This window comes from Onychomys torridus, chromosome 3, assembly GCF_903995425.1.
Source record: "Onychomys torridus chromosome 3, mOncTor1.1, whole genome shotgun sequence".
In the NCBI taxonomy this organism is placed as follows: Eukaryota; Metazoa; Chordata; class Mammalia; order Rodentia; family Cricetidae; genus Onychomys; species Onychomys torridus.
The window spans coordinates 26,106,738-26,132,735 of NC_050445.1; positions in this window are offsets into that span (position 1 = coordinate 26,106,738).

The window sequence follows — 25,998 nt, forward strand, 5'->3', positions numbered from 1 at the left end:
CAAGAGATGCAGACTACCAAGGTCACTGCATTTTAGGTATTATAAGCACAAATCTTCCTTGGAGAAATATGTCATTTAAAATAAATCAACAATATTCTCTACTTTATCTTAGCTAGTTGGTTTTTATAAAGTAAGGATTCCTTTTTCTATGAATAAATGCATAGTTCCAAAAAGAATATTGCTTTAGATCAGTGCTTCTTAATCTTTTTTCCAACTGTGAACTCTTTTGCCAAGAAATGATTAATTGATCTTGGCTTTATTAATATTTATAAAATATGTATACTCCCTTTGTCCCAGCCCCCAAATCCAATAAGGCATTCTCTGGGAACCCATTATCTATGCCAACTAGTGAAGCAGGTAGACCAACAGCAGATCTTCACTTCCCCATTCTCTTCTCTAATTCCAATCCCCAGGCTTACACCCAACTCTAGCATACCACCTACTGTAGCCTCCTCTCATTCTCTGCCCCATTTCCAGCAGAGGACTCAGACATTTTCCTGCAACCTCCTGCTCCATACATCCCCTATTCTCAGGCTCAATTCCACTACAATTTCCTGGGAACCCATTGGCTAAGCCTTCAAAACAAGCAAGTAGGCTAACAAACAGGTAGATGGGCTTCTGATTTCCAAACCCCTTCTTCTCCTCCAAATTCAATAGCACTGTATCATTCACCAGCTCTGTAGCAGACTGCCTGTTATGACCTCTCCACTCTGCCCCAATTCCCAGAGGACTAAGCAAACGATGGATAATCACCTTCCTTCCGCTTACCTGTAGACCCCCTCAGACCTCATCGTTCTAGTCCATTATCATTGCTAAGTGTCAGTTTCTAATATCCAGAATGACAAAATTTTTACAAGGCTCTCTAGTGGTCAGACATATCAGGATCTCAAAAGCATTCCCCACTAGGCAACCTACAGCCACAACACTCCTAAGAATGAGAAGAGTGAGTTCCAGGATGGCCAGGACTACACAGAGAATCCCTGTCTCAAACAAAAACAAAAACAAAAACACCCCACAAAACACCGAAACAAACAAATAAAAACCCAAACCAAGCCAACAACAATAACAAAAATAAAATAGAAAAGGAACAAAGATCAGATATCAGTACCTAAAATTACAATATTCCCAAACCCAGATGCCTAGACACTACTATAAAAACACAATCACTAACAGCCAGGAAAATACATCCCCATAGAGGCCAGCAACCCCATCAAAGTAGGCCCTGAGAATGGCAACATAGCAGGAGTAGAAGAGAAGGACCTCAAAATAGCCTTCATGAATGTAGAGGTTTCCATATGATAGAGAAAATGAATCAACCCATAAAGAAATATCCACTAAAGAAAACACAATGGAAGGAAATGAGTAAAAACAGTTTGAGACCTGAAAGTAGAAATGGAATCAACAAAGAAAGGACAAAATTAAGACAATATGAAAATGAAATTTTAGAAACTGAAACAGGAAACTCAGAGGCAAGCTTCACCAACAGAATACAAGAAATGGAAGACAGAATCTCAGGCATTGAAGACAAGATAGAAGAAATGAATATATTTGCCAAAGAAAATGTTAAATCTAAAAAACTCCAGGCACCAAATATCCAGAAAATATGGAATGCTATGAAAGACCACATCCATAAAAAATAGAAATAGGGTTGCCGATTTAGCTCAGTGGTAGAGCCCTTGCCTAGCAAGCACAAGGCCCTGGGTTTGATCCTCAGCTCAGAAAAAAAAAAAGAAAAAGAAATAGAGGAAGGATAAGAAACCCAGGTCAAAGGCCCTTTAATTTAAATTTAATTTAATTTAAAAATATTTAAAAAAGAAGAAAAATTCCTATCTTTAAGAAGGAGGTGCCTATCAGGGTAGAAGAAGCATACAAAATGTCAAATAAATTGGACCAGAAAAGAAAATCCCCTTTGCACATTTTAATAAAAACACTAAGCATCCAGAACAAAGAAAGAATATTAAAAGCTGCAAGGGGAAAAAAGAACATAACATATAAAGACAGACAGAACTATTTAGAATAAAACCATACATCTCAAATGAGATTATAAGGTAGAAGGATCTTGACAGATATTTCACAATCTCTAAGAGAACACAGATGCCCTCTCATAATAAAAATATATAAAAATAAATAAAGAACCAGGATCATTCAGTAGTATATTCAGTTTTCATGAGTTTGTAAGATATATGTATGGAGCTGGAAAAGAAACATCCTGAGTGAGATAATTCAGAACCAAATAGACAAACATAGTATGGAGTCATTTATGTGTGACTATCAACTCTTAGGTCAATGACTACCAACTACAATCTGTAGAACCACGGAGATTAGGTATAGGATAAGGGAATGGAGGGGAGTGATAGAATTTATGCAAGGAAACTAGGGTAGTAATGTTGAGCATGTGTGTGAGAGGACTGGAATGGGAAGGTTAAGTGGGGAGTGAGAGGGACCAGCAGGATGAAGGAGGAAATATGAAGAGAGACAGCTAAAATTAAGGCCTATTTGGATGATAGTTTGGAAACCTAGTATATTAAAAGATTCCTAAAATATGTACATAAATGAAGGTTATCTAAAAGAAATCCTCAGATAATGGGGGAGACACATTGCCTATTGTTAATCTCTTATCACCAAACAAAACTTCCAGGACTAAGAATGGGTTACTTATAACTAAGCTATAAGCCACAGGGGTTCCATTGGAACCTTCAAATAACCAAGTCCACTTGAATATGTTATTCTCCATAAGCTGAAAGCAGGGCTCTATTAATGAAGACAACATCTATACAACTATTGAACATGGAGAAGTCTCTGGTGCCTTCCTAGAGCCTTCACCCCCTACATTCTAATGTCTTTGGTACAGGAAGGTACTCTGTACACTACCAAAGAAAAATATGAAACCAATCCAGCCTCAAACCTTTTCATCTACAATGTTGTACTTCCTTTAGGATATGCTTGTGCAATGGTAGTAGTAACAAATCAATATCTGATTAGGGTTAAGGCACACTCCATGAGCTGGAACCCACATCTGACGCTGCTTGGATGACCCAAAACCTGAAACTAAATAGCCAAGGGTTCTAGTGTAAAACTAAATACTACTGTTTTACTAAAAGCACATAAGGATAAAATGACTCCTCATGACATTCTGCTATACTCATAGAACAGGGCTTTACTCAACCATCATCAAAGAAGCTTGCTTCTGCTGCTGTTGGAAACAAAGAGACACACAGCTAGACATTATACAGCATGTGAGAAACCTAGGAACTTAGCTCTAAAGGGAAGTCTTCATCAAATCCCTCCCCTCATGGCTCAGGGATTGGAATGAAGAGGAGAAAAGAGTGTAATAGCCAGAAAATATTGAGGACTTAAATGAGACAAACCCTTCCAAATACAATAGTACTTATGCACTTAGGGACTCAGAGACAGAGGCAGCAAGCACAGGGCCTGCAAGGGTCTATACCAGATGGGGTCATATTGCTGAAAAAAGAAGACACATGTCCCAGTCCCTAACTCAGAAGGAGTCCTCAACTGATAACAACTTGCAAATGAAAATTCAGTTTTCTTCAAGGATGTGTCACTGTGGAAACACAGCACTCATAAGGGTAGGTCATATGTCCATAGAAGATGGCCAACTGAAAATCAACTAAACATCATTTTTAGATAGTTTTCTTTTTCAAATTTTATTTTTAATTTTTATTATTTTACCCTACTGATCCTTGGCATAAATGATAAAGGTTCAGTTTTTGTTTTATGGGATTCCTAATTGCACATGAGCAGGTCTCTGCATCCACATGTTTTTTTGGGGGGCTGTTTCTTGGGCTCTCTTCCTTCTGTTTTTGTTATTGATCTCTTTGGTTTTTTAGCTTCAGTTTTATCTTCTTATATTATATTTTGTTATTTGTCCTTAGATGGTTATTTATTTTCCAAAGAGTGACAGAAAGTTGTGTGGGTATGGATCTGCAGTAAGTAGATTATAGGAAATCATAATCAAGATATATTCTATGAAAATAAAACCCTATTTTCAATAAAATAAAAAACAATTACATATTTAATAATTCACTTTGCATATTAGAGAAATATTGAACTGAAAACAGTCACAAGAAAATAAATATTTTTAAATTATTCAAAAATGTTCTAGGACATTCAGAGATACACAGTGAGAGTACATCTTGAAAAAAATATTCCTAAGGCTAGGTATATAAATAAAATATTTACTAAGTCTTAAGAAAATTATCCTGAAAAATTCCTTAGTATGCATGTAATTTTACTGTTTATTAATAACAAAGCAAATCCACATGTCTGTGAAGTACTTCTTTATTATTTTTTTGAGATTATCATATAATGACATAATTTCCTCCTTTTCTTCCATCCAAAATTTCCTGTATAACCCTCCTTGCTCTTTTCCAAATCCATACTTTTTCATTAATTGTTGTAATATACTATACAATATATGTACATATACACATGTATAACTATGGAAAGCTAAGGAATGCTCACAGACAAAGAAATACTCTTCCCTCAGGAAGAAAACACTAATTGGTTGTCTAATAACAAATGGTCATCCCTGAATATATGTGTGTGTGTGTGTGTGTGACATTTTACACACTGAGCAGGTTGTTTCTATGCTTCTTTATCTTTAGATAAATAAGTAAATATTAGCTAATTGGTGCTGCAAATCAGGGTGCATCTTCAATATTTTCATGGTTGATGGTTGATTCCATTTACAGTCATCAGTTCTGAGGACGACACCTCACATGTGCATGAAATGCAAACAGACAGAAGGATGTAAAGGTCTCATTCAGAAATTTTGGAAGTCCTGTTCTAATCCCAATCCAAAATTCATTAGCTGATACTTAATAGAACTTTTAAAAATAAAATAATTCTAGGGCTGGAACAATGCCTAGAATGATGATGTTTAGAATAATGGCTGCTCTTGCAAACAGCATGAGTTTGGTTCCCAGTACCCACATTTGGCATGTCACAGCCATCTGTAACTCCAGATCTAGGAAATCAGAAGTCATCTCCTGTCCTCTATGGACACCTACACATACATACATCTACATATATTCTCACAGACACACAGACATGTGGTGATATTTTATTTGTGCTGAAATGTGGTGATATTTTATTTGTGCTTTAATAAATAAAGCTTTCCTGGAGATCATAGAAAATAGCAAGCCATTTTAAGTAACTAAAGAAGTCAGGCAACGGTAGCACAAAGCCCTTAATCCTATTACTTGGCAGGCAGGATCTCTGTGTGTTCAAGGCAACACTGGAAACAGAGCCAGGTATGGTGGCACATGCCTTATATTCCCAAACCATAATGTCATAAAAGTGAACAACCAAGAATATATAAAATTTTAAAAGTCAAAAGACAAAATAGGCTGCATTCAAAACTGCCCAAGGCTCTAGTTGTGTTGGTCATCCTCTTCTTATGAAGTTTCCGAGCCTAGTTAGTAAATGTGCCAAACTATGCATCACTTTAATTCATCTATATGAATCCAGAAATTCATACAAATTCATTTGAACAGGTCCTAGAGTATAGACAATAACAGTCCATACCTGTAAATGTGTATAAAAACAGAGTGAAAAGATGCAAGTAAATGTAATAAAAATAATTAATATTTCCAAGAACAGTCTACATCCTTTCTCCTGCCAAATGTGAAAAAAAATTGATTACAAACGGTGATCTATGGAGCCTCTAATATGTGTCATGCACTATCCTTGTATGCACTGTTGAATAAAACAGAAGATCATCTTGAGCTTTGGGTATGCAACTTCTAGTGCAGAGAAGACATCAAAAACCTGGACTTTTTCCAGGACTGGAAGTCTATTGAGAAGACTAACACAGGCTGGGAGGGCCTGTTGAATGGGGCAATATTCATGTCACAGGGCAAGAGCAATCATTAACTGGTTAATCTGTAAATATGCCTCTGTTTTAATTTCTATCAATTTAGAGATATTTAAAGTAATTAGAACTTCAGATTTGCAAGAAATTATGAGGAGCAAGGAAATAGTTTATATCCATCTACTTTAACCCATACAGAGCAATTCTCATTAGCTGATAATTCAGCTAGAGCACTCTGCTATGCTGTGATACATAGCTGAAAGCAGCGAAGTCTCCATGAAACGTTTACTGGATAACATTCTGAGACAGATTCAAAAGTAGGCCCTTAAATATAAAGAGGAAGATAATGGGATTATAAGGATGAGTGCAAGGTCTCCTGTTCATCTTACAGGGAGCCAATCACAGAGCCCTGGCAAAAGTAAGTCTATATTGAGTTCAGAGCAATGGGTCATCCTGAGTCTGAAGTTGTCAAAATGTGGGAAACAGAATAAAATTGAGATCTCCTTTAAGTCTTCTAAGTGTTGAGACTAAAAAAGGACACAGTCTCAACTTACAATGGCATAAACTTGAGATGACAGACAGCGCTAAAGGTCATATTATGATCTGACGAGAAGGACTGCTTTAGTCCACGGGTGATTGGCAGGATTTGGAGGGATGATTACACTGAAGACCAAAGCAAAATCCTATGCTTCAAAACAGCACTTGTCCTTTGAAAGAAACAGGTTGATAGAGAATAAAAGAGTGAAAGAGAGAAGACAGCTATAATTTACTAAGCACTGAAAAGACCCAGAATAAAAAGAACATAGTTTACCATGAACTTGGAGTTTCACCCTTGAAAAGTGAAACTCAAGAGTTTAACCCCATTAAGCTCATTCAGTGTGGAAATCTCTGTGTAGAACATATTAGATGACAAATAAGCAACAAAAAGAATGCATATAGTTTTACCAAATCTCAGAAATGATACTTTGTGTTATTACTGTGAATTTGAAAACATTTTAATTAAATATAAACTCATTGATATTTTGACCCATCTTATCACCCACCCCAATTTACAGTTTGACTTGTAAGACAATACTATTTTATCATTAATTATTTTGACTCTTTTGTTTTTAATTATATCTAGTAGGATCAATTTTACGTATCACACATAGACCACTGTGCAGAATAAACCAAAGGAAGACAAGCATTTTTCTCATTATACTGTTTTTTTCTTTGATCTTGTAGGAAAAGTAAAGGAAATGCAAAGTACTAATGTAGCTAGAGTTTTCCTGGTCCTGCCTGGCCAACGGTCAGGACAAATCTCTCTCACCTGCCAGTCCCCCAGCTGCTCAGACCCAACCAAGTAAACACAGAGACTTATATTGCTTACAAACTGTATATCCACAGCAGGCTTCTTGTTATCTAGTTCTTATATCTTAAATTAACCCATATCTATTAGTCTGTAAGTTGCCACATGGTTCATGGCTTACCGGTACCTTACATCTTGCTTTCCATGGTGGAGGCTGCCAATGTCTCTCTGACTGATCCTTCCACTTCCCAGTATTCTCTTCTCTGCTTGTCCTGCCTATACTTCTTGCCTGGCTACTGGCCAGTGTTTTATTTATTAACCAATCAGAGCAATACATTTAACATACAGAACATCTTACAGCATACTAAATTCTATATTCAATTATGGAGTACAGAAAAATAAAAATGAAATCTTGTAAATTTGAGGAAAACAAGAATGTATTCAACCAGAATTAAATTATACTTTTATTATCTCCTACCAAATAATTCATAAAGCTTCTATGCATTAATATCCCTTCACACAAAACTCATTGTAATTAAAATAATTAATGAAACTCACACCTCAGGTGTAAAGTAGTGATCAGTTTGAGATTCCTATTCAGTTATCACTGACATTAAGAATTTCATTATTTGAACACAATATTAATGAGAAAAGTTAATTTGTGATGAAAATGAATTATTTCACTTGTATTTTTATGCTGATATATTTTATTGTAATTTTGGAAACCCACATAAAATCTAATCATTCTACTGTGGATTTTTCATTTCTCATGCTTAAGTTTACACATACTTTGATATTTTATTTATTAAAAAGTAAAATTTTTTTATATGACAATGATAAGTATATAATTGTTTAGAAGTGATAATATATATATTTATAAATGTGTGTTTATATGTAAATATTTGACTACAATCATGTAATAGTCATTCTGTATACAACTGTCACTTTAAGAAATTAAATAACTTAAATACAGTTTTAATTTGTCATCTAACCATAAACATTTTATCACTTAGAGACACAACTTAGTGATAGAACTCTTACCTACTGTGCACAAGGCTATGGGTTCTATCCTCACCAAACTACTACAGAAAATGAACAAAAATAATTATACATAATAGTTGAATAATTCCATTATTTATATATTTCTCAGTGTAATTCTTATGTGGCCAGTTAGGGTGGTGCATACCTAGAGTTTGAGCACTGAGTGGTTGAGACAAGAGATTTGGGTGCTCAAGATGATTCAGCCTGGAATATATAAATCCAGTCTCAAAACCAAAACACATAAGCAGGAGATAGTCTTACTTAAGGAAGAGCATACCAATCGGCTGTCCAGTATTAAATGTTCAGCCCTAAAAATATATGTATAAGTAACATTATGCAGATTGATCAGATTGTACTCATGTATTTATATATACTATATATTCATATGTTTATATATAATACAATATTTTACATGTAATAATATATAAATAATTTATTTAATTATTTATATGTTGGTTTATAGAAAAAGAGGCCATGAATATGAAAAAAAAAGCAAGAGGGGCATATGGCATATGGTAGGATTTGCAGGGAGGAAAGGAAAGTGTAAGTGGTGTAATTATAATGTATTCTCCATTAAAGGAAATACTTTTTAAAAATCCCAATATTACATGAGTGGACATATGTCCAGATAGGTCAGGATTATAGTACACAGTCTTCACAGCTTGCTTAAATCATTCTCCCCCTAATGTTTGCACAGTACCTTTTGGCACTGTGATGAAATATTTGCTGTCATCAGTAGTAGGGGCTTACTGTCTGATTCTAGTGGGGATCTAAGAACAGAAATCCTCACTTGCATTATTTTAGAAGCCTCTAGGAGCTTCCTGGTCAAGAACTAATAAGAAGGCATTTCATACCTGGTACTGGGGTATCAGGTTCTAACACCTGATTTCCAGATGCAGTACTATCCACCCATGCAGTACACCCGCCAACTCAGTGAAACAATTACAATGTATTGACTATTTTCTTGTAACTTAGTAGGTATGTCATTATAAAAATATATTATGAAATTAATATAATTAGGTGTGTAAAAAGCACAAGGCATATGTTACATTTTGGCTAGTTCTCAAATAACTAGATAAAGTGTTTTGTTTGTTTAATTCTTATTGATTAACATTTATTTATATAAATGATGCCTTCAAGCATTCATACAAGAATATACTTTTTAGTCAGTGCTATACTTCCTAATGTAACTTTCCTTTTATTCTATCTCTTCAATTGTGTGTGTGTGTGTGTGTGTGTGTGTGTGTGTGTTTCTTCACTGATCATTTTAGTTTTCTTAATATTTTTTTAGAGTTTCCTTAATTTGTTTTCAAGTTCTTCCATTTTATGGATTTTTTTTTGCCTTACTGGTTTTTTTTCTAAATAGAAAGTATGAAGTATTTTTGCATCTTCTATTATCTTTTATAAGTAGGACTTTTATTTAGTTTTAATTGTGTGTACTATTTTATATCTCAATGTGGGTATGTACATGTGACTGCAGAGACCAGAAGAGACAAAAAGAAAGCATCAAATCTTTTGGAGCAAGACTTCCAGTGAAGTGAGTGGGACACCTACCCAGCCGCATAACTTGTGACCTACAGTCTGTCTTGCCTATTGGACCTGTTGGTATAAGGGAGGCCCAGAGATTGTGGAAGTGGCCAACCAGTGACTGGTCCAGCTGGAGACCCATACCATGAGAGAGAGATTACCCTAGACACTACCTGGAGAGCCAGGGCCCAGAGACCTAGGATAGAACCAAACATGATTGGAGAAGAAAAAAGGCAATGTAATGATGCTGAATAACATTCTGCTGTACTCATTATACCTAGCCCAGTTGTCACCAGGGAGCCTCCAGTCAGCAACTGATGGAAACAGATGAAGAGATCCATAGCCAAACATTAGGCAGAGCTCATGGCATCCTGCTGAAGAGAGAGAGAAAGGATTGTAGGAGCCAGAGGGGACAAGGTCATTACAATAAAAGACAAAGAATCAACTAACCTGGGTTCACAGAGACTGAAGTTACAACCAGGGAGCCTGCATGGCACTGACCTAGGTCCTCTGCATATATGAGACAGTTGTGTAGCCTGGTCTTCCTGTGGGACTCCTAACGGTGGGAGCAGGGGCTGTCTCTGACTCTTTTGCTGGCTTTTGGGACCCTATTCTCATACTGAGTTATCTCACTCAGCCTTGATACAAGGGGAAGTGCTTATTAGTCTTACTGCAACTTGATATGTCATGTTTTGTTGATATCCATGGGAGGGCAGCCATTTCTGAATAGAAATGGAGGATGGGTGGAATGTGTGTTAGTTAGGCAGAGGGGATGTTGGGGGAGGAACTGGAAGGAAATAAGGGAGGAGAAACTGTCTTCAGGATGTAAAATTGATGAATAAATTTAAAGAAAAAAATAAATTAATACATCTCTGCTCTTATGTTCCTCCAGTTAGGTCACTAATTATATATGCATTAATCTGAAAGGGTATTTAATCCACAAGTGACTCAAGTCAACCAGATTAGTGAGGATGGTACTATTGGGTGAAATGACTAAGAATGTAAAGACAGATGATTTTCCAAACATTAGAAGACTGTTCATACAATACAGATAGTAAACAAGGAACATGCAGCAGATCTTTAGTTACAAAGAAGTAAAACTTTCAAGAGACACAGAACAAAATGAAGAAATCAGAATATTGCTTCAGCCTATATTCAATTCATCTTGTGCAATATATGCATAAGTCTAACAATACACATTGTTTCATGGCTTGTGTTCATGCAAGCACAAATGCATATTATTCATCTGCTAGAACTTCTTTTGATTCCTGGAGTTGTATGGACTATTATAAAACACTGTGTCATTGGTGTTGGTATAATATATCACAAATTATTTTACACTCTTACATATTAGATATAGTTTGTATTGTGTATTTCTCTATATTTTAGTATCTAAAGACTATTTGTGCTGGATAGTTTTGTGTCAAATTGTTACAAACTAAAATCATCTGACAGGAGAGAGCCTTAATTAAGAATATGCCTCCATAAGATCAGGATGTAAGCAAGCCTGTAAGGTATTTTCTTCATTAATGATTGATGCATGAGGTCCCAGACTATCATGGTGGTGCCATCCCCGGACTGGTAGTCATGGATTGTATAAGAAAGCGGGCTGAGTAAGTCACAGCGAGTAAGTCAGTAACCAGCACACCTCAATGGCCTGTGTAACAGCTCCTGCCTCAGGTTCCTGACCTGCTTAAGACCCTGTCCTAGCTTCCTTAAATGATGAACTGTGAAGTGCAAGTATTATAAACTCTTTCCTTCTCAACGTGCTTTGTTCATGGTATTTCATCAATAGCAAACCTAACTAAGATACTATTCAAAATTCAATTTTTTATGTTAGCTGTTTTATGATGTTTTAAAAGACATTTTTATTTTGAATCTTAGCCACTAAATATATATAGCTATACAAACTCTAACATTTAAGATATAGACAATTAGTTGTTTATTATACTTTGATAAACAAAGACTTTTATATTAAAATGAATATATTCTGAAATATAAGGAAAAGCTTCATTGGCTTTTAAAAATTCCTTCTCATTATTTCTTTATTTAAATTTCAGTTGAAGATGGATGTTTATGAGCCTGTGATCCCAACACTTGCAAGAAAGACACAAAATAATTTCCACATGTTTGAGATCAGATCAGCCTGGGTCATATATAAGTTTCTACACAGTTTCAGCAACAAAATTAAGCCCTAAATATAAATAAAGTAAAATAATAAAATGTAATTATGTTGGTGATATCTATTCTACAAAGTGAATAAATAGATCACAAGATCCTTTCACTTAAACTTGTCACATGCTGTGATCATGTTCTTCTCCTGTCCCTCCTCTGACTCTCCCCTTTCTAAGTGTTGATTCCATTCTTTTGACAGATCGTTTATGTTCATGTCACATGTACAAATCACTTTATCCACATCCTCGCACTATATGACCCACATATGAGGCAAAGCATGCAACCTGTCTTTTTAGTCCAAATTTACATAATACAATATTCTAGCTGCATCTGTTTCCTGAACATAAAAATTCACTCTTCTTTGTGGCTCATGAGCATGGAAGTGCAAATCTCTGTGCTATGATCGCTGAAATTCCTCGGGGTGCACCTAGTTTTATATTTAGTTCTATTTTTTAGTTTTGTGAAGAAAATCTATACTGATACCCAGAGTGCCTGGACTAATTGATATTCATATTTCTGGATCTTCTGTTCTATTCTTCAGTACACAATCTGCCCCCAACACACGTACACACACACACACACACACACACACACACACACACACACAACTAGTGCTTGCTGTTACTTGTTTTTAATTACTGACGTTCTGGTCGGTCTGAGAAAAAAAAAATCTCAGTATAGATTTGATTGCTAAGGATATTGAACATTATTTGTTTATTAATTATATGTATTTTATCTTTTGAGAGCTGACCAATTTTTTTGTTCATTTATTTACTAATTGACAGAGTGATTTGACTTTTCTGCTTTTGAGTTCTCTGTGATTTGTAGGTATTAGTTCTTTGTCGCCTGTATGAGTGCAGAACATTTCTCCCATTTAGAACTCAGGCTCTTTACTTGCTTCTTGCCTTCACTGTGTAGAATTGTGTGCATTTTATATAATTCCATTTGTCATTTGGCATTATCTTCTGAGCTGTTAATCCTTTTTAAAAACCCCTTGATTGTGTCTACAACTTCAACTGTTTCCCAGTGTATTTTCTCTGTGAGTTTCTGAGAGTTCAGCTCTTCCATTAAAGTCTTTGATTCATTGTGAATTGGGTTTGTACAGAGATTGGGAGAATAAAGTCTGGTTTCATTCTTTGTTTCATTTCAAGATTTTCCAGCACCATTTGCTGAAGAGGCTGCCCTTTCTCTGAAGCATTTTTCTTTTATTCCTTTTCATTTTTGTTATTTTGTGTTTGTATGTGTGTATATGTTTGTGTACACATCTGTACTTGTTTGTGTAGGTGTGTAATCACATATGGGCATGTGTAGAGGTCAGGGGTTAAGTAGGAAGGCTGTGTGCATTTATTTATGGATCTTCTATTCTATTCCAGTGGTCTTTGTTTGTTTTTGGTTTAGTTTTTATTTTGTGACAATGCCATACTGTTTGTTTATATGATGCAGTATCAAAATATGAAATCAGTTAATGTGATAATTCAAGTACCACACAGGTTGCTTTTGGATCTTTGCAGTCTGTTGCATTTCCACACAAAATTTATGGGTTTTTTGTTGTTGTTGTTGTTGTTTGTTTGTTGTTTGTTTTTACTGTTACTTTGAGGAATGCCTTAGGCTTTTGGTGATAGTGAATGCACTGAATCTATAGAATGTTTTTGGTAATGTCACCATTTAGTATGTTTCTCAAATTTTAATTCAGTGTTTTATTCAGTATCTTTTACTTCCTTAGGATTCTAACACACATTTCCTTGAAGTTCAAGAAAGGATTTCCCTCACTTTTTCTTAACATGTTTTTATTAGTGTGTTATGTATGTTGATTTTATATCCTGTAACTCTGCCAAAAATGTTTAACAGTCCTTAAATTTTCTTAAACCTTCAGGATATCTTTAATATAATATCATATTGTCTGCAAATAGGAACAATTTCATTTCTTCCATTTATAATTATATTTTATTAATATATTATATATTATTAATTATATTCCTTTTACTTATTCTAATTTTTATCTTATTGCTCTATCAATGTAAACTCTGAACTACTCAAAATATGAGATAAAAGATGGAAGCTCTCGTCACTCATGGTTACTGAGGAAATGTTTAATTTTCCCCATTTTGTATCATGTTGATAGAAGATGAACTTCATTAATGATATTTTGTACTTCCCACGAATCCACAAGAATGACTCCAGCTTAGACTACTAGCAATAGTGGAGAGGGTGCCTAAACCGACCTACCCCAGAAATCAGATAAGTGAATTACTTAACTGTCCTCATAGAGCCTTTTTCTAATAAAAGATGGAAGCAGATGCAGAGACACACAGCCAAGCAACAGGCAGAGCTCCAGGAGTCCAGTCAAAGAGAGAGAAGAGGAATCAATGAGCAAGGGGCACCAAGATTATGATGGGGAAACCCGCAGAGACAACCAAACCAAACTAGAGGGTACTCTTGAAATTTAGACCAACAGCTGTAGAGCCTCCATGAGACTGGACTAGGCCCTCTGCATACTTGAGACAGTTCTGTAGCTTGATCTGCTTAAAGACCCCCCCCCCCCGACAGTAGGATCAGGATCCATCCCTGGTGCATGAACTGGCTTTTTGAAGCCCACTACCCATGGTGGGACACCTTGCACAGTCTTGATTCAGGGGGATGGGCTTGGAACTGTTTCTACTGAATGTACCAGGCTCTACAGACTCCCCATGGGAGGCCATACCTTGTTGGAGGAGGGAATGGGGGAATGGTTAGTGGGGGGGATGGCTGGAGGGGTGAGAGGAGACAAGAGAAGGGGATCTGTGGTTGTTATGTAAAATGAATAAAAAATTCCTTAATAAAAATTGATAAAAGGAAATTTACCGAAAAAAAGATATTTTGTATATCAGTTGTGATGAATACATATTATATATATGAATATATATGTAGGATTTTGAAGTTGTATATTATGCCCATTCATATATTCTTTGAATGAAGCTTGGTTGGTGGTGGAGAATAATCTTTCAAGGGTATTTTTAATATAATATTTGTCTGCGTGTTAATAAAGGGCTGTGAGAGTGAGGATATGCTCTGAAGCAAGATAAGTGACCACAGAAAGAGGCAGAAAGAAAAGAGGCAGATGCAAAGGCTTGATGAGATGTGAAAGCAGAAAACAGGCTACTAGAGGTGGGTAGGGACATGTGAGGGAAGAGCAATGAGGTAGAGTGGAGTAAAGAAAAAATAGGGAAACTGACATTCTTGAAAATGTCATAATAAAATTCAATTATTATTATTCAAATAAAGTATTTAATTGTAAGGATTTAAATCAGAAAAGAAAGGAATGCAAGCAAACGTATTTTATAAAACCAGTGTTGTCATGATAGCAACACGAGATAAAAACATAACAAAAAGGAAAAATTTTAAATTAAGTTGGTACTTTTTTGTTATTCTTTAGTTGAGAAAGTGAGAAAGATGACTTTTTATTGCACACTAGTTATACTTGGCCACACAAATGAGTATACTACTACTCCAGACTGCATATGTATGGGACAGGAAGCCAGTGGGAAGTGTTTTGTGCTTTTGTTGTTAAGTTGGTGGAATTCCAGATCCACTGAGACATATTGCCACCAGAAGCATATAGTCTAACAACTTGTAGCAGTGTCCCAGCTTCCTACAACCCTATTTCTGCTGCGCTGGCCTCCACAGGTCACAAGCTAGCCTGCTTGGTCCTCTCTCCCTGCCCCATCTTTCTTCCCTTGTGCTTTGGTCATCACTTTTGCTGCTTTCTCCATGTGGCCCTTAGGGAGCAGGAGGCTCAAGGAAGATGATGCTAAGGCTGAGGTTGGCATTGGGATTTTACAATGTATTTTCTCTCTCTATGTCTGGAACAGTGTAAATATTCACCAAAAATTAAATAAAACACTAGAAGGTGTGCCATGTGCTGAGAATGCAAAAGCCATAAACTATTTCTTTTATTTTTATTTTATTTTATTTATTTTCTCTTTTATTTATAAGATTTATAATGGAGTATTTTCATGGTGAAAAAATTAGTCAACTAAATATGGGATAGACAGGAAATATTCAGAGAATGTATTGAAGTTATTAAGATGGGTCATATCTACAGATTTAAATTATACTAATCCTTCGTATAAAGTTTAATAGCATCAATATATATGCATATGCATAAATTCATATAATAACAATTCATGATAAAAAGGGAGCATGAATTTGAAAGAGAATAAGGTAGAGTATATGGGAGGACTTGGAGGCATGAAAGGGAAAAGTGAAATGATAAAAGTTTAATCTCAAAACAGAAGAAAAATATATATTTTATATGAACTTGAAACTAGTCAAATAGACTAAAAACTACTTTATTAATCTCAGCACAAAAGGTAGCAAACAAAATTAGTTGTTTGTTGATTCTTGCCATAAATGTTTATAAAGATACTATGTACATTCTGTATCTCACACATCCTTCTTGTGGATTTCATCACATAATTGCATCCATGAGAATTACACTCTGTGATAGTTAGTCTTCATTGTCAATTTGATAAAAATCTAAAATCACCTGCAAGCAGCTCCTTCAATCATGAATTTTCTGCCACAGTAGACTACACCTTGAACTGTGACTTTAGACATATCCTTCTTTCCTTAGATGTTTAGTCAAGATATTCTATCACAACAGCAGGAAAAGGAATCAAGATACTCATAAGGAAATTGATAGTGTATTGAATGGTAGAGTTAAAATAGATTTTCTCAAATTAGTTTAGGAGTTTTAATTAAAAAGTAAGTGCTTAACCATTCTCCCAAACAATATGCATTAATGTTAGGGTTTGTCTCTTACAGTGCTTTATAAAGTTCCAGCAAATGTCACTGAGACACCAGGTTACAGGTATCCATTTCAGAGGAGGTACAAGCACTTAGTGACTCTGTTTCCAATGAGAGCACTTAAGTCAAGTTCTTTAGGAACAGCTCTTATCAGAGCATTGAATTCATGTTCCTTAGTAACAGTAACAGCTTTCTGTTTATGATGCCCAAAGTGAGAGCCAGATACTCGATGAACCTATTGTACAGATAAGCTGTGTCAATATCTGACAAAACCCTTTATCAAGTGTTAATTACTATAATGTTCTTTAAATGTATTCAGAGATCAGTGCATGATTAGTTAATGAAAAACACACTGAGGTCACAAGCAAAGCTTTTACAGGGTGTGTATTTCCAAAGATAGCTCTTCTGACAGCATGATCTTCACAACAACATACTATTCAAAATACAGTGATTGACTCTTTCTCAGATTCTGATCTCTGTGTAGGCCTCCAACTCTCTGCCTCAATGGGACCTGAGATCATGGATGTGTGCTTCTACCAAAGTATATATGGCTAAACTCAACTGCCTTGTCTGAATCTCCCTGACAGATCCGAAGCCATATTCACATACTTAACCATCACCCATATTTTGCATTAAAGAATGCTGAATGCCAAGAATTTTTATGATTATCTTTGTTGGGAAACAATGTTTCAGGTTTTCTAAACATCATCATCAAATATAAATACTTATTATGCCCATTATATGGATTGTATTAATACAATTATATTGCATAGCCTGTGCATTATGTTTCTGAAACAACATGAGTCAGTGCAAATGATTTCTGCCCCTGTTGTAATGGACTCACTGGTTACAGACTATGTTCCCAAAGTAAACAATTATGCTAGAGGAAGAATGTATGTAGAAACTTATGCTGCAGGGTTCAAGACTGAAATTATTTAAAAAAATGATACAGATCCTATATTCACTGTAGTTTTTGCTTGGAAGCCTTTCTCTAAATTATATTGCAGAGAAACAAAGCCCAGAAGGGAAAAGGCATCTCGTTATAGGAGAAATCAGAGAATTGGATGTGGAGGTGCCAGGGCAGCTAGCAGACGAAACAGAGCTATTTTGGGGAATTGACTGTGAAGCCACAGTATACTTCTCTTATAGTAGATGACTACAATAATTAACATATTGAGGTTATTGGCAGAGGGATAGATGAAATATCTCAAAGAAATAGACTAGAAAATCCAGAGATGGACTTACAAATATATTGCTAATCTCAATCTTAGATAGTAACATCATAAACATGGCCAATTAATTTTAATTTTAACTAGAGGAATGAACAAAATCAGTGGGGAAAGAACATTCCCCTCAATAAATGCTGCCACAATTGGATGAATGGAGAAAAAAGTTAAATTCCTAACTGGTTAAAACAAACAACACAAAAATCCTAGAGAAAAACCTTTGATTTTTGTGTGTGCCATAAACCTCTGATTTAGGTTTAATTGTAACCTCTTCCTCCCTCTGTCTCTCAAAACCTCATGTTGATATTAAATGTCCAATTCCCCAAATGTGTGCTTATTTGGAAACTGAGTATCTTAATGAGTCCCTAAAATCACACACACACACACACACACACACACACACACACACACACACACACACAGAGAGAGAGAGAGAGAGACAGAGACAGAGACAGAGACAGAGACAGAGACAGAGTACTATGCCAGTTATTAGGAATGATCGGTACATGATAGACACCAAAAATTCCAAAGCATCTTTAAAGTACTAGTAATTTTTTAAACATTACTTTGCAAGTTTTTCATGAAGATCATTGTATGCACAACTCATAATCTGGTAACTTTCCTTCTATAAATTTAGAAAACACATGTCCAGAAGAAGAAATAACACTATGAAAATCATAAAAGTTTTGAAACATTAGAGCAGAGCAGTGTTGCCATCCATGAGAGGATGGGTATGCCACATTATTCTACTTTTTTCTTTTGTTGCTATGATGAAGGGCAAAAGGAACATGAGTAAAAAATGGTTTATTTATTTATCCTACACTTTGTAGTCCATTATTGAAGGAATCCAAGGCAGGAGCTAGAAGCAGAGACTGTAAAGGAATGCTGTTTTCTGGCTTTCTCAGCTACCTTTCTTACACAGCCTGGGCCAAGTCTGCCTGGGCATGACACTGACCACAGTGGACTGAGCCTATCCACATCAATTAACAGTAAAGAAAATCCCTTGCAGATGTGACCTCAGGCCAACTTGCCCCAGGCAATTTCTCAGTTGAAGTTCCCTCTTTCCAGAGGATCCTCTGGCTTGACAGGTGACAATGACACAGAGGAACTCTGTTGTGACAAAATGATCACTAATATGGCACAATCATTACAAAATCACCACTGGCATATTACTAAGAGAAATTTCAAAAGCTGAAAGGAATATAATTCATAGTATATGATCATGCCTATAGATGATGTTCAATAATAAGACAGCAATATGCAGTAGGAACAGAGAATTGAATAGTTGTTGACACTAGTGGTTGAACTAGTAATATGACAGAAGCATAGAGGGGTGAAATATGTTCCCATAATGACCGAGAATGACCTAAAATAATAACAGATAACAAAATGGAATAATAACTAAAATTTGAAATATGATAATTTAAAAAGCAATACCTTAGATCTGTAAATGTTCAGTTTTCCATTTCAAATATGAGACCTGGACTTTTAAACAGTGTTGGGAGTGTAAAGGACTTTTAAAGTTGGATTAAATGCATTTTGCTTTATGATATGGCTATGGGGATCAGAGAATAGAATTGCTGGTTTGAGTAAGAAATAGCCCCCATAACCTTGGGTATGAGAATATTTGGTCTACAATGGATGGCACAGTTTGGGAGGTTTAGAGGTGTGGTCCTGTAGGAAGAAGTATTTCACTAGAGGTGCCCTTTGAGAGTTAATTGCTGAATGTCATTTCCAGTTCACTTTCTCTGCTTTGTGCTTGTGCTAAACATGTAAGTTCTCACTGTTCTAACCACCATGCCTACTGCTTCCATGCTTTCCTTATGTAATAGTGATGAACATTTATCCTCTGGAATAATACGCCCAAATAAGCCCTTCTTTGTGTAAGGTTCCTTAGTCATGACACTTTACCACAGAAATAGAAAAGTAATACATAAGCACACACACACACACACACACACACACACACACACACACACACACACACACACACACGTATGTCTAGCTGTATAACTACACCTGTAGTGGGTAGCCATTCTAGCTTTGACCTGGAAGTTCCAAACCCCATTGAGGCTTTGGTAATGGTCACGCCTACAAGGCGGGGCTGAGAGAGGACGTTGACGACTTGAGTTCCAGATGCCAGGGCTTTTCTTGGTTCCAGGACCCTGGACGTTGGAGGTAGACCGAGCAGATTTCTTCAGAGAACACAGCCGGACTGCGCCATACCTTTCCTAGACCCTGCAACCTACCTATCCCTTCATTTGTAAGTTACTCCACTAAATAAACCTCCCTTTTAACTACATGGAGTGGCCTTAACAATTTCACCAATATACACCTTTATCTATATGCAACTTTTGATTGAGAAAGGAAATGATTAAGAACAGATAGTAGATCAAACAAAATTTCCTATAACTTTCTTTCTTCAATTTATTTTCAATTTCCTAACGTATTTTGCCTTTGGGTTCCATATTCTACATGAAGCATTACAGTGATTATTTCTCATTTAACTGTAAACCTCGTCAACATTTACAACCAAGTAAGCATCAGTACTCTAGAGGCAGAGGTAGGTGAATCTCCAAGTTTGAAGTTCAGCCTGGTCTATAGAGTGAGTTCCAGGACAGCCAGGACTACTCAGAGAAGCACTGTCTTGAAAAAAATGTTTTCCCAGACATTATAAAAATGTTCGGCTCTGTTTATGAGAATATGTTAGCTTTTCATGTAAATGATCAGTGACATAGGGTATAATTGGTGCAGTAGCCTGTGTTAGGTTTTAATTTTTCTTGAACATACATGATGAGAATTTATAGACTGAGATGGTCCAAAGCATACTGAATATAAATTTTAAAATAAAGTTTGGTACCAAACCAATGTTCCAGGATCACAGAGGGCTTTAGTGGGCAGGTGTTTGAAAGGGGTCATTTACATTGCTAAGGCACAGACACCTGTTCCTAGTTAAAGCACTTACAATGATACAAAAAGGTGAATTCAGCCATCTTCCATGAACTTTTTAATGACTGCCAGGTGCTTAAAAGAAAATGACATTGAATTTTATCAGAAGTAAGTTTGTACTATGCTAAAATTTCCCATTTATAGACGTTTTATGTAAGAAAATTTCTATTTTGATGTAACCTGCAGTCTCCAGTGAAAAATCACACCCCAGCCTACATGTATACTTAGATACCTAGTGTAAGATACACAAAATTTTCTTTTTCCATGTCTCTGGTGGAAAATCTATTTACAACACCTTTTGCTGGCTTAAATATCATCCTTAGTTTCTGGTAATTCTTTTTCAAACTTACATGTTTATGGATTTTATGAATTGAATCCTGTCTTGAGTAGCTACCTTCAATGATCCCACTCTGACGCTACTTTATGGATCATTCCTCATTTCAAAATTCATTAGATTTTATGTTGTAATCAAGAAATTCCATCTAAAAACTAATTGTTTTCTTGGATTTTATGTTTGAGGAAGAATTAATAAATACAAAGAAAACCAAATAAATAACCTATGTAAAGGTACCTGCAACTACAAAGTTCAAATTCTTCATCTAAACACCTGGATGAGAAAGAGCGAAGAGCAGAGCGTGACTTCTTGTTTTCAGTGTATTAGTTCACTCTGCATATTACATTGCCATATTGTCTCCCATTCAAAGATGAACAGCATTTGTGCACAAAACATCAATAGTTTTATTTTTATATCGTATCCCTGTCTTGTGTTAAGGATATAATATCAGTTCTCTAAGAGAGAAATAATGACTTACCTGAATAAAGTCTTGACAACAACAAAAAGAATCTGAAGACAGGCTCTTCTTATTATTATGTTTAAATCTAAGCCTCAAATGCCTGCACTGGAATGTATCTTACACTGGGAATCTAAGTATACATGTAGGCTGGGTGTGATTCGTTCACTGGAGATTGCAGGTTATATCAAAAGAAGAAGTCAGACAGGACACATGTGAAAAGACTGGGCTCATGTGTATGAGAGTCATATGTTTCCTTTTAGTCACTTGAGTTTACCACACAGACACTAGCTGTCAGTTACAAGGTGTATTTCTCTTTCTCATTTCCTAGGGCTTCAAATAACACAGTTGGTTGTATCCCTTAATCGGTAGGGGAGCTGGAAGCAGGTGCACTGTTTCAGTACAAATAACATGAACATCATCTCTTCAAACTTCTCACATGCTCTGTACTGATGACATCTTTGAAATTCATATTCTCTGAATAAGATTATATTCATGAAAGATTATATTATATATTGTAAAGTTGTGAACATGGAATTTCTTGACAAAATAATACATATATCGCCTTAAAGGGACTTCAAGATTGTTTTGGAGCCAATTGTGAGTGACTATGGTCCAGATATATAGGTTTTGGTTTCTTCAAATCCCGTGTGCCAATATCAAATCATCCTCATAAAGTTTGTATAGGAGCAGACCAAAGAAAGCCATGATTCAAGGCACTTTTTAATACATGAATGGAATCACAAAGTGGTGGTTACAGCACAATAGAGGAATCTTAGCTATCAGCTTCACATTTTATCTGATGATTGTTAGCCTTTTGGTACGTGGGAAATGAGGGTTTTAAAGTAAATACATTCCAAAATGCTTTTAGTAACATTCAGGATGTTAGGTCAAATACAGGGTTGTGCAAGGAATGGCTATCACGTGGACTAAAGAAAGCCAAAGATAAACTGTAACTAGACCCTGGACACACAATAGCCTTCACAGCAACTGACGTTTTAATTGGTCAGTCAGTTTTCATGAACACATTTGCTTTCTGGGAGTTCTTATACACAAGTATATGGTACCAGTTATCTTTAGAACATTCATTTGATGTAATATCCTGCAAGCTTGATATTGTTTGATGAAGAAAACAACCTGATACTATACAAACTGCACACATAGTTCCAATGTGATTTTTCAGTAATGTGTTTCCAACCACTGTCTTGAGAAGCCCAGAAGAGTAGGTCAAATTTGATCCAGAACAGCTTAGATATATTGGAGATACAGGTGACTTGACTGTCAGCTTGTGATCTTGGTCCACTGTTTCTTGAAAAAGTACAGATCATTAATATGTAGATGAGAACTCTGGATAACATGAGAGAGGCGATCTTATATGTATTACATTTAATTCTTCATGGAAAAAACTTCTCAGCCACAACTAGAACATTGTCATTTATTTGATCTAAGTGCTAAAAGTTCCAGTGGGAGAACAAGCCCTTAAGACCTGCTGCCCATGTTATTTTAACTTTTGTAAATTTAAGCTCTAATCACCCCTTCTACATTGATTTAAAAATAGGACAAGTAAAATGACCACACCTCTCAGAATGTGTCTGTTAGTGAACTGAGAGAAAGCCATTGAAACTTTAGTGAACTGCTTTCTTTCTCATTTTTAAAATCATGCCGAAATACTGAGATAGTTGTCTTCACAATTATACCCATCCACACACAAAGTCATGTTTACAAATCCAAAGACAGGCACACATACACACACACACACACACACACACACACACACACACACACACACACACACACAGAGAGAGAGAGAGAGAGAGAGAGAGAGAGAGAGAGAGCGAGCAGAGACACAGAGACAGAGACAGAGACAGAGACAGAGAGGTACATGATCACCAAGCATACTATTCAAAGCATGAGCATTTGAAGTCAGTGCTCTTTACAAGCTTAAAGCCATGTCAACTTTCATTTCTTGTCTGCCATTCCAATAGAAAATCAAAGGAAGGGGACTGTCTTTTTCTGTGAGAAGTACCAGGAGCTACATTGGTACAGCTGGATTTGTATTCAGTTTCAAGACTTAAAGATCACTGTAGAAATTTCTTCAAATTTGATATTTACAAGCTTGCCCTTGTTTTCCAGGTTGTTAAAATTCTATTTCTGTTTTCTGCCCAGGTCTCCCCTGATGGCCTAGCACACCCTCTTTGTATACTTTTGTTCCTTTCCATTTGCTTTGAAATGGGCCTGCTTCATGTCCCAAATCCCTTATGGTCCCTCTGTGTGCAGTCAATTACATTGAAAAAGCTAATTTGTGCTACGTTTTTAATGGTCCATTTTACTGCCCTTCTGAGAAATCATATTTATCTACAATTCCAATCCCAGGTGAAATGGCCAGCCTGAAAAGAACCTCAGGGCCAGTTGAGGATAAGACTAATGAAGGCTTTTCACAGAATAAGCCAGTGTTCACCCTGGTACCTACTCCAAGTGACAGAGAGTAGAGGGATTGCATAAAGATGTAGAAGGAAGGAAGAAGTTGATATTTTTGGCTGGGAGATCACCAACCATAGCAATGAGATAGAGAATTTACAGTATAGAGCCCTAATATTACTATAAAAGTAATTTTTCTTCCCACTTCTCCTGTCCTCATTTCATTTCTTTTTTTCCTTTTAAAAATTTAACTTAAATTTTATTACAAATTCTTTTTATACATTATATTTGGTCATACTCTTTATTTTAGTAAAGTTCCTCACAGATTCTCAACTACCAACCCAACTTCAATTCTCTCTCTCCTCTCCTCTCCTCTTTTCTCCTCCTTCTTCTCTTCCCCCTCCTCTCCTCCTCCTCCTCCCCCTCTTCTTCCTCCTCCTCCTCCTCCTCCTCCTCCTCCTCCTCCTCCTCCTCCTCCTCCTCCTCCTTCTTCTTCTTCTCTCTCTCTCTCTCTCTCTCTCTCTCTCTCTCTCTCTCTCTCTCAAACAAAACAACTACCAATGGACTAAAATAAAAACAAAGTAAAGTAAAAATTTAAACAAAAGAATAACAAAACAAACACAAAGCGTGTAAACACAACAAGGTATCTGTTCTGTGTTGGCCAACTACTCCTAGTCAAGGGACCTGCTCTGAAGTATCATTGATATACCCAGTGACACGACATTAGAGAAAATTCCCTTTCCTTTTCCAAGCAGGTGTCAATTACAAATAGTTGCTTTGTTGGGTAGAATTTTGTGTCCAATTACTCTTCTTAGTGCTGGGATTTTGTTTGATTTGAGCCTGTGCTGGCCTTTTGCATTCTGTGACAGTCTGTCAGTTTATGTTTATCATATAAAATGTGTATTGGAACAGTACGGTTCTGTTTAGAAGATACCATTTCTTTGGAGTCATCCATCATCTCTGGTTCATACACCATTTCTATCTCCTCCTCAGCATAGATTTCTGAGCTTTGAGGAGAGGAGTTTGATGAAAATATCCCATTTATGGACAAGTGCTCAAGTATCTCTCACTCTCTGCACGTTGTTATTGTCAAGTTGTGATTCTCTCTGTTAATTGCCATCTACCCTGAATAAGCTTCTCTGATGAGGGTTGAGTAATTATCTGATCTGATTCCCAATCTATTGTGGCAGCTGTGGGTGCCTGTTAGAAATATGGTTCTGTGGTTTGGCAGAGTCACAAATGGACACTGGCTGGAAGGGAAGTGTGGAAGCACTAAAGGGAAGAGCTAGAGTCACTATGGCCAAATTATGAGTCCAAGAAGACCCTATGGTGTCAAAGTGGGTTCATCCTCCAATTTCAATATGCACAGTGGATTAGTTCTTCTCTTTAATTTCTCCTTTTCCTTTCTTGTGAAAATGTATCCATTCTTCAAAACTCTGTTGAAAGATTAAATCCCTGTTCTGGTTACTTGCCAAGTTGAGAAAAGCCAGAGTCAACTAGCAAAAGGAAAATTCTGTTGAGAATTTGCCTCCGTCAGACTGGTCATTAGACAAGTCTGTAGGGCATTGACTTGATTAATGACTGACATGGAATAACCCAGTATAATGTATGTGATGGCACCCTTGGCAGGTGGTCCTGAGTTGCTTAAGAAAGTAAATTGAGCAAGCCATGGAAAGCCAGTAAGGATTGTTCCTCCATAGTCTCTGCTTCAGTTTCTGCCTCCAGGTTCCTTCTTGAGTTCTTGCCCTTATTTTCCTTTGCAATAGACTATGATGTGGAAGTATAAGCCAAATTAACCCTTTCCTTTCCAATTGCTTTTAGTCATTATTTTTTCCATAGCAGGAGAAAGCAAATGGAGGGACTCCTTTTCGAAACATGCCCAAATGTTCTTGGGATAATGTATTTTTTCCCCTTGTCATTTCTTCCACATTGTAAACAAAGCAGTTATTTCACTTTAGTAGT